The 8,007-nt window shown below is 49.0% G+C and overlaps 1 protein-coding gene across 5 annotated transcripts in view; it reads left to right on the top strand.

Annotated features, from left to right (window-relative positions):
* The first annotated feature begins 4,340 nt into the window (after window positions 1-4,340).
* The window catches only part of CNOT1 (CCR4-NOT transcription complex subunit 1), a 62,921-nt gene continuing 59,254 nt past the window's right edge, over window positions 4,341-8,007 (top strand). For all 5 annotated transcript variants that reach the window (XM_019535571.1, XM_019535569.1, XM_019535570.1 and 2 more), the window contains exon 1: window positions 4,341-4,444. The gene's annotated coding sequence lies outside the window, so the exon portion shown is untranslated. The remainder of the gene's footprint in view (window positions 4,445-8,007) is intronic.

Raw genomic sequence — 8,007 nt, 5'->3', positions numbered from 1 at the left:
CAAATCCTTGTGTTGCTTATCCCCAGGCTCTGAGGAAGGAGGCATCCCCTTATTTACTGAATCTGCAGTAGGGAAGAAGCCTATTATTTCTGTTTGGAGACATCACTCCTTAATTAGGTACCAGTTAGTGGAGTTAGTTAGCAATAAACTTGTGTCTGACTGAATCAGTAAGGTTGGAGTGTTGTAGCTGTGATGGTCCAGGAAATGTACAAGAGACAAGGGTGTTTTTGGTGATCTCTTTTATTGGACCAGCTATATGGAAGCTTATCAAACATCTCTCCCAGGTATACAGTTGGTCCAATAGAAGAGATTAAAAAAAACCCCTTTCCTTTGAATCAGTAAGCCAAATTTTTCAGAAGTTCTGTGCCACTGGCTAGAGTGTCAAAGAAGATTTGAAGGCAAAGTGGATTCTCCAAGCTCACTGGTTGCCCCCAAGTGTTCCAAACAAATATTGCAAGTGTGGCTACAGCCAAGGGACACTAAGCAAGAAAACTACCTAGCAGGTAAAGCAAGGAATAGAGGTGAGGTGTGGCTCTCTGAGCAAGACTGGTTTGGGAAATGAGGAATCCAGTGAAACAACTGCATCTACTTGGTTTCAAACAGTACCTTTGAAACAGCAGTAGGCAACATTTTTCCAATAGTGGGTCAGAATGACCCAGCTCAGGTCCAAAGCAGCTGCACACTAAGAGCCAGTAGCCACTGCTGCTGCTTTCCCTGCTGTTTGGACCTGGTGCATCACAAGTGAAGCTTCCAGGAGCCCAACTACTCTGCCACAGTGCAGGTAAAGCCCTGTGGTCCATAGGTTGTCAACTCCTGATTTCAATTATAATACTAAAGGCAGAGGAAGCTTTATTTGATGCTCAAGTATTCTCCAACTGATCTTAAGACAACCAGGTTGTTCCTTCTGCTTCTTAGGAAAGCTTTGCAAATCAAGCAGCGCAAAATGGAGCATCGGTTATGTAAGGAGATTTATATTATCGGACTAGATTGGCGCCCTCCACTTCCAAGTCAACCTCCTCTCCGCAGGGTGACCATTACTTCAAAAGGGGATGGTGGGAAACATGCCTACCTTCCTCCTCCCCCTGCTAGCACAATTAGACCAGAGCCAAGTGGAGGGGGGGGTGGGGGTGGACATAGCCTGCCTGCTGAGGGCTCGAGGCTCCCCGCCCTGCTACCCTTCCTTCAGGAGCCCCACACTGGCCACATGCCTCCTGCCTGCCGGGCAGCAGCAGGGGGCATAACTCCATGCTGCTGCTGCCACCCCCACTGCTGCTAGGCAGGCAGGGGGTGCATCCCTATGACTAGCGCAGCATACCTGGGGGCAGGGCATCAGGTTGGGGAGCCCCAAGCCCACAGTGGGCAGCCTGCATCCACAACAAGTCTGGGGGGTATGTGCCCCCCTCCATGTCTTTCAGCTCAACAATTTCATGTAGCAATTAAAAATGTAAAAGCCAATAGGAAATTCCCCCTTTCCCATCCTCAAATAGCTCTTATAGATTCATAGACATTAGGGCTGGAAGGCACCTTGAAGATCATGAAGTCCAGCCCCCTGCCCCAGGAGCAGGAAGGATCAAAGGATCCCAGCATGATAAGCATCCAAACATTTCTTGAATGAGTCTCGAGTAGGTGCCTGCACCACTTCTGGAGGGGAGTCTATTTCAGACCTTGGGGGCTCAGACAGTAAAGAAGTTTTTCCTTATGTCCAGCTGAAAATGGTCATGGAGGAGTTTATGACAATTGGTCCTTGCTATCCATTGGTCCTTGCTGTCACTGTGTGACACCTGAGTGGGACTCTGGTGAATAGACGTTCCCCCAGATCCTGATGCACACCCCTTATGTACTTATAGGCAGCCACAAGATCACCCCTGAGTCTGTGCTTTTCTAAGCTGAAGAGTCCCATGGCTCAGCCTCTCATCATAAGGCCTATTCTCTTGCCCTCTGATCACGTGTGTGTCTCTCCTCTGGACTCTCTCAAGCTTCTTGGCATCCTTCTTGAATGGTGGATCCTAGAATTGGATGCAGTACTCCAGCTGTAGCCTCGTCAAGGCCAAGTACAGAAGGAGGATGACATCCTGAGATTTACTTGAGAAGCATCTATTGATGCAAGCTAGAGCTGTATTTGCTTTACCAGCTGCGACATCACATTGGTGGCTCATGTTCATCTTGTGGTCAGTCATGACCCCCAAGTCTCTTTCAGCTGTGGTGCTATCAAGCGTAGCACTGCTGAGCCTATAAGTGTGCTGCGGTTTTTTTTTCATACCCTGAGGTGAAGTACCTTGCATTTTTTGGTATTGAACATCCTCAGGTTTATATCCGCCCACTTACTAAGCTTATCCAAGTCAGCTTGGATCACTAGCCTGTCTTCAGGTGTGGATGCTATGCCCCAAAGTTTAGTGTCGTCAGCAAACTTGGCCAGTGCGCTTCTGACACCAATGTCCACATCATTGATAATGATGTTAGAGAACCGGTCCAAGGACAGAGCCTGGGGGGACACCACTGGTCATGGAGCGCCATAATGATTCACTTCCATCAACTACTACTCTCTGGTCCCAGCCATCCGACTGTGGTGTAGCTGACACTGCAATTGTCCAATTTTTCTATGAGATCGTGGGACACCAGATCAAAGGCTTTTTTAAAGTCCAGATATATGACATCAATCTCTTCTCCCTTGTCCAGGTGATACGTCATCTGGTCATAGAAAGAGATGAAATTGGTCAGGCAAGACCTACCTGTGACAAACCCATGCTGGCTGTCCCTCAGGCTGTTGCCATCAGCCATCTTATCAAGAAGGGTCTCTTGTTAAACCTTAGATGTTTGAACAACTTTCTCTATAACATCAGCAGTATGGAGCAAGGAAATCATGAAGGAACATTCCCTCCCAACACAATATTTGTCAAGGTGTCACTGTGCCACCTGCTTTACTTGTCTCTCTCATTGAATTTAATAGTACTGTCACCCTCAAGGCCCACATCAGAGTCCTGATTCATGCTGCCATGCTCCTACCTGTCCCTATGCTATTCTGTTACAGGGCTGATTCCAAATACCTACTGCATTTGGATTGAGACACTTACCTTTTGCCCTCCAGGCATTTAAAAATGTAAAGAAAAGGGAGCTGCATGAAAAGCCACAGAATCCCAGAGAAGCAGGCTGGAAAGGAGCTCCAGAGGTTGCCTAATCCAACCTCCTGCCTGAGGCAGGATCATCTCTATCCTGTTAAGGGGGCTGAGTTAGGTTTACACCACCTGCTTTGTTGGCTGCAGGATATCTTAAGTGCCCTGTTGCTTTTCAGGTGTACTTTCAGAATGGCATTTTCCAGCCCAAAGCAACGGATAGGATGCCTGGTTCACTCAGCTCCACACCTGGTAGATCTGACACCCATTCCTGGGTAGACCTGTTGCCACCTTTCAGAAACCGGGTGATGAATGGGGCTGGCCATAATCCTGAGAGTCATTTGGTTCAAGCCCCTGGCCGAGCCAGGCCCGCGCTAGTCGCTTTGCTCATGTCCAGGGGCGGAACACAGAGCAAGGCGGAGGGCCTGGGCAGGCGACCTGGGGCCGCTCTGCTGCCACGTGGGAGGTCGCGGGGCAGCTCCCACCCTCCACCCTCAGGGGCTGGTAGCGCAGCCCGCAAACAGCAGACAGGCGAGATGAGGTCACGTGACGGAGAGACGCGGGGAGGACTGTACCACGCCACGTCACTGTGTGACACCTGAGTGGGACTAATGGGGCAGCGAGAGGACGAGGGACTGTACCACTGCACAACGCGGGAGGGCGGACTGTACCACTGAAATACAGGGAGAAGAGGGGGGCCATGTGCACAGGAGTCGGGCTGTACCACTGGACAGCACGGAGGGGTCTGAGTGGAGCGGGAGGCGGTGCTGCACCTGGCTGGGGGGAGGGAGCTGGCAACCCCTTCCAGCCCCAGCTGTGGCCCCTGCCCAGCTCAGCCGCGCTCCGCGATCATTGGCCGATGCTGCGCACTCAGCTTCCTACTCCGCCGGCCAATGAGTCGTTTACGCAGGCGCTAGGGGTTAAAGGCCTTCCTTGCTGAGAGATGTTTTGTGATTGGCTAGAGGGACGGAAGGCGTGGTCAACCTTCCCAGCCAATCCGAGCCCGCTGCTTACTCCGGGGTGAGGAGGGGGAGGAAATGTGTGTCGGACTTCCCCCCCCGCACCCTTAAGCAGCGCCCTTCTCTGATTGGACGGGTTCCGGGCGCGAGGGCGCTAGCCCTGCGCGGCGATTGGGCAGGCTCGGCGTACACAGGCGGGGGGCTCCGCCCGCTGCGTGCCGCGAGGGGACGGGGGAGGGGAAAGGCCGCGACGTGAGCGCGCGACCCCGCCGCCATTTTGTATTGAGCCAGCGGAGGCGAGCGGCGGACACAGGCAGCGTGAGAGGTTGAGCAAAGCCCGCTTCAGCTCCGGCCCCACCCGCCCCCGCGCCTCAGGTGAGCGGCCGGGCCGCGGAGGCAGGAGCCGCGGGGCAGCACAGGCCGGGGCCTGCAGGCCTAGTGCGGTAGCACCCCGGCCAGGCGGGAGCCGGGCCGGGCCGAGCCGAGCGCGTCCCGTGTCCCGCGGAGGGAGCGCGGCGCCGGGACCGGCGCGGAGCTCCCCGCAGGGGGAGCCTCAGGCGCAGGCCCCGAGGCCTAGCAGTTTCCGGGGTCAGCAGCGTGCGAGTCTGCGCAGGCCGGTCCCCTCGCTGCTGCCTGGGCGGGCTCTGGCGGGGGGGAGTGGGCCCAGGGCGGTCCTGCCGCCTGCAGGCGCCAGGGAGAGTCCCCGAGGGGCTCGGGCTCCTCTCCCCCGTTGTCCTTCTGCGCGCGTGGCCTGCGTGGGGGCTGGGGGCCTGAGAGTGCCGAGTGGTTTTGATCTGGGCCCCGATGAGTGACCCCTGGCGGAGAGCTTTGAGGCAGTGTGACGTGTGGCCACTTCTCCATGGATCCACTCGTGGCATCAAAGTATGCCGGACTGGTGCTAGTTGGCCACTTGGTTCAAAGGGTTTTCTGCCTGTCTTTTCTTGTTTAAAAAAAAACAAAAAAACCCGAAAAGCAATTTTGAGTGTGGGTTTTCTGTACATTTTTAGTACATGCATCATATTTTCTTGAAGTGAGCTTTATCCTGACGGAGCATGGAGGGGGAAGGGTTCAGTATACAAAACAGTAGGTCACTGAGGAAAAAATAGATTGAGCAAAACTTGCTCTAAGTAGTCAAACAAATCTAGTTCATTCTTAACTGACACCTGAACCCTCAGCATTTCATTTTCCTTTTTCCTCTTTAAGCCTTTTCCCAAAAACTAAACTTTTGTGGATCACAAGTAACTTTTCCTTTTTAAAAGATCTTAGCGTTCTGGGCATATTAACTTTGTGACTCCTGTGCAAGCGAATTGTGGGCTATTACATGGTAATTTATAGCCCAGAGTTTAGAAGACAGGGTTGAAGCTGTATCTCGGCCTGTTGAAAAAACAAGTAAATACCTAAACAGCGGAATATGGTCTGAAGATGTGGCCCTAGTTATCCAGAAAACCAGGAATGTCAGCACATGCAGCTGGACTTCTAATTTGTCACCCAGTTGAAAATGTGGAAAAAAGTTGCGTAATGCCAAGACTTGCTTATTTCAGAACTTCGTAGGATCTTCTTAAATGTAGTTCTCTTTTATATGGGTATTTATAATTCCAGGTTTTTATTTCTCTAGGCCTTGACATTAAATAGGGACTGTTAACCAACAGCTTGTCTAAGGTTTGGTTGCATTAATAACTGGAGTAGGAATGAGTAGATCTTAAACTATTTAACAGGTACAAAAGCTGACGCTGTGTGACATAAAACATGCACTTTAAAATTTAGAAGTGTCAAGTTTTGTCTCTAGACACTATCTAGTCTGAGCTCTGCTCTTAAGGACTATGGTAGGAAGCATAACAACGCAACAACAGCTGTCAGTATCTTTTGCTTCCTGTTTCCAAGGTAACTACAGTATCTTGGGTTGATGAAGCTTCAAGCAAAATTAGCCTAGATGAAGTAATTAGTTTGTGAACAGGAAGTCAACTTCGTTACATAGAAATATGCTTTTCATCCTCCCTCTTCGACATTTATTGGGTGCTGTCCTCAACTTCTGTGTGCATATGCTTCCACTACTGACCCCCTTTCATTGCCAGAGTACTTGTTTTGATCTCCCTGTATTTTTCTTGGGAGGGAGACTTGCTTCATTTTTTCAGAGAGTAATTGATTTAGCATTTCATTCTCAGATGAGAAATTTTAACATGGCTATTCTTATGTTTCAGGCATATGAATAGGTAGTGTTAAATAAAGCAGAGTAAGATTACCTTGCTGCTGTTGAGGGGAAAAATGTAGTAAAACCTTGTGATGTATTGACTAGTTACCAGTAAACCCATAATGCAGGGAAAACCAGAATGGAGAAATGTATTTTTACCTCAGTTGCTCATGTTTGTTTCTGTATGTAGTTTACATTGAAGGATATATTTTTGTTATGAAGGTTTTCCTTTAAGCCATGTTGTAACATTTATTGCCAACACTTGGAAAAAACACTAGAGCTAAAAAAACAGAAGTTCTCTTTCCTGGCCTCTTAAAGATGGGTTTATGATTCACTTACTGACTACAGTAATTGGAAGAAACTTTAAAACTGTTTTGTTTGACTGAAGTGAAAACAGGTAGTGGATTTATCCTGGAATTCTTTATTGTGTGTCACATTTTCAAAAACTTGAAACTACCAGAAACTTGCTATGCCATGATGTATTCCAAGAAAAGCAGCTAGAGAATGAGGCTGAGTAGCTGTGATTGACTTCCAACAAAAAATGCAAGGTAGCTGTGTTTAGTGAGAGCTTGTGGCTGACATGTAACCCCTCACCCCGCGCTTACATGTTGACTGCTGAAACTGTACTTGTTAAATAGCTTATATAAAGGGGGGGGGAGAACTGAACAGATTTTTAGCACTCATTTTAAGTGAGTGCTTTCGTGCACGTTGAGTTAGCTCAATTGTTTATCTGTATAGTTGTGATGCAAAATAAAGCTGTCATTCTAGAAAATCCAGGTAATTTGGTTCCATTTAACTGAGATTGTTGTGACTTACTAGCCTGCAAACAATGTGTGGTTTAAATCCAAGATGCCAGTAAAATTAATTGATAACTTAGGCCAACTGATGAGAGTTCAGCTATGTAGCTTTGCTTACCCATAAATTTTAAAAGCAATAATAGTTCTACAGTGTGTCAGAGCTTTGTTTAAAGTATTCTAATGTGAATGTTAGCTAAAATGTATGAAGTAATCTCCTACACATGAAAGGAAGTCAAGTTTCACCAGGAACAAGGTAGCAATTGCACTCCTCCATAGGTCTTAGGCAGTATCTTTCCACAGATATATAAAATTTTGTTATCTGAGAGTCTTGCTATTTTGGGCTATCGTAAGGTGCTGCCATGCTCCAGATAGAGACATGTCATCAAATCTCTGCAGCTTTTGAAAATATTTGCCTGTCATGTAGAAATTCTTAACCTACAGTAGTTCAACTTTAAATAGAGTCATTTGAAGCTTTCTATTACTATGTTTTAGTAATTTGTCTCTTTGTAGTCTAGAACAGTGGTTCTCAGCCTTTTTCATTTTGGGACCCATTTGCCCAGATGGATGGCTTGTCCTAACCCACACCCCCAGCCCTGCTGGTGCCCTTTGCTCCCTATCCACAGTCCTTCCCTACCCCACCCCCCATGGCTGCCAGAAGGGGCCTTTGTCTTGCTTGGGCTGGAGTGCAAGCAGCAAGTGCTGGCCCCCGTGTGTATGGGAGGCCCCCATGCTGCTTACCAAGCATGCAGCTCCCTGCTATGAAGAATTGTCCCTGGATCCTTCCCCTGCTGAAGGGCCAGGTGCCACCTTCTCACCACTCCCCCTGTTGCGTCTGGCCACTGTCCCCAGTGCATGCACACACATCACCCCACCACCACCACCACACACACCTCACTTCCACATACTTCTGCAGGTTTTTTGGGGGACTTCCTCATGATCCATCAGTTGAGAAA

The sequence above is a fragment of the Crocodylus porosus genome, unplaced genomic scaffold, assembly GCF_001723895.1.
Source record: "Crocodylus porosus isolate Cpor-Errol unplaced genomic scaffold, CroPor_comp1, whole genome shotgun sequence".
In the NCBI taxonomy this organism is placed as follows: Eukaryota; Metazoa; Chordata; order Crocodylia; family Crocodylidae; genus Crocodylus; species Crocodylus porosus.
Note: the sequence above shows the minus strand (reverse complement) of the source record. Positions and strands in the feature narration are given on the sequence as shown.